The following is a 2,574-nucleotide window of genomic DNA, read 5'->3' on the forward strand; positions in this document are numbered from 1 at the left end:
TGTATTGGAGGAATGAGAGATAAGCCTAAAGACTAAAGACAGTGTAGATCCAATTTGTTATAGAAGACCATCATTATTCAATGAATGAGGCTAATAAAGAGACACAGATCTCTTTGCCATAAGTTTGATGAATGCGCCAGGACCGCTTTACCTAATAGAAATGTTGGCACACGAGTAAGTAAATATGCCTGTTTTATCAGCAGGCAGCCTGAGACCAAATGAACTAAAAACATCCACATCACAAATGTTACAAACAATTCAAATTCTCATTTTATTAAAATGTAACTGTGCTGAGTTAGCCCTAAAGCAATGGGGCTCAACATTAGGAATGCTTGGAAATAATAAGTCTGCAAACATTGAGAGTTTTGAGCTCATACTTCTTTTCCTCGATTCCTAAATTTATTCTCAAAGCTGAAAAGGAATTATTCAGGAACCACTGCTACTTCCTACTTGCCCTCAATCTGCCTCCCATCAGCTTATATCTCCACGGAGAAACAATGACAGTGTTTGAACAGAAAACAGCCTTGAGAAACTTGGCCATTTATCTGTTGAAGTGAAAGAAGAAGAAATCTGTATCCAACCTGTTGTACGTACAGATAGGAGTCTGAGAATACAGTGTCAGCACAATCGCCAGTCTCCATCCTGCCTCAGGAGGTAACACAACCTGCTAATGAGAGATTGTGTGAAACACTCTGACTACAAACTACTTAGCCCTTTGCTGATTGATTTCAAACCCACAGAAAAAGACCCAAAGCAGTGATTCATTTGTAAGAATAATTATGCCATGAGATCTGAATCTGCTGTAAAAGAAATTAAAGGTCTTACACCAGGTAAATTCTTATTGCAGGATTTCAGACTATAGCTGATGCTTTTACTTAGCTAGACAAGTTCTCTCAGTCTAATTTGTTCCCACAAATACTAATTTTTCTTTATCAGCATCTTCATCAGCATCACCAAGTCACAGTAGCAGTTAATAAACATGCAACATTCACAACATGCTAGACATTTTTTTTTTTTTTTTTGAGACAAAGTCTCACTCTTTTTGCCCGGGCTAGAGTGCTGTGGAGTCATCCTAGCTCACAGCAACCTCAAACTCCTGGGCTCAAGCAATCCTTCTGCCTCAGCCTCCCGAGTAGCTGGGACTACAGGCATGCGCCACCATGCCCGGATAATTTTTTTTCTATGTATTTTTAGTTGTCTGATTAATTTCTTTCTATTTTTAGTAGAGATGGGGTCTCGCTCTTGCTCAGGCTGGTTTCGAACTCCTGAGCTCAAACAATCCGCCCGCCTCGGCCTCCCAGAGTGCTAGGATTACAGGCGTGAGCCACCGCGCCCGGCTAACATGCTAGACATTTTATTAAACACTTTGTATGATTTATTTTGATGACTATAACAGCCTTATAACGTAGGCACTATTTTTATTCCCCATTTAACAGATGGGAAAAAGTAAGGCTCAGAAACACTAAAAGCTTGAGCAAGGAACACTGGCCAATAAATGACAACACCGGGATATAAAACTTGGTTTTTCTGAGGCCAGAGCTTGCACTCAACCATTATACCCTAAGTAAACTGCCTCTTCCCCTTTGAAAACTGTGTTGAAATTTCCTAAAAGGCATGCTTACAGGATGGTATCGTTCAAACATTTAACTTATTATTTGTCAATTTCTATCTGTCTTGTCCTTTTAAATGGATCCAGGTATGCAAAAATATGGGAAGTTTATGAAAACTACATGTCAGGATCTTGCTTTTGTTGCCAGGGTATATATTGGGAAAACCTCTACCTCATCAAAGCCAACAATTACTCCATTCTCATCTTCCCTAGCTCTGCATCTCAATCTCTGATTGTTTCTTCAAGCACCATTTGTCTCTGGCACTCTGCTTTGGACTTTCATCTCAACTCAACAATAGAGTTTACCTTTGAACACGCCTAAAGGTCATCTCCCTTTCTGTCACGTGGCACTTGCACTCTGCTCACACCGAATGACTCAGACTACCTAGATCTACCCTCTCTGGTCTTCTCTCTAAGAAAAGAGAAAACTGACAATGACCAGCTATGGAATTGCAGCTGAATTTACTCAAAATTTCATGTCTTTTTCCCCTATTTCATTAATTGGCAATAATATATGGAGATTCCACATAGCAAATGTCAAAACCCAGAAGACTCTGCCAGCATTTCAGGTCATACAACTAAGGCAGGCAAACAGGCAGCCAATGACAATAAGCTAATTATAGGCCCCTGACCAATGGCTGGGTCTAACTCAGGCTTATGGCAGTGTGAGGTAAGAGATTTAATGAGCAATAAGAAAAACAGTTTGCCCTCTATATCCCTGCCTGATTCCATGCGTTCAACCATTGGAAGGCAGGACTTATAACGGGCTGCTTACCGTTCCCCAGGGAAGTACAACTGAGGTGGATGTGGAGTCTGTTTGCAGCTAATAAGGTCAGAGTGTGAATGCTCAACCCAAAATAGAATAATAATATATGGTCACTCAGAGTGTAGGAATTCAACTCCCGTAAGTCACATCATTCAATAATGATAATAAAGCTTCAGCACCCTCTCATCTAATAATATAT

This window comes from Propithecus coquereli, unplaced genomic scaffold (assembly GCF_000956105.1).
Source record: "Propithecus coquereli isolate 6110/MARCELLA unplaced genomic scaffold, Pcoq_1.0 Scaffold121, whole genome shotgun sequence".
Classification (NCBI taxonomy): Eukaryota; Metazoa; Chordata; class Mammalia; order Primates; family Indriidae; genus Propithecus; species Propithecus coquereli.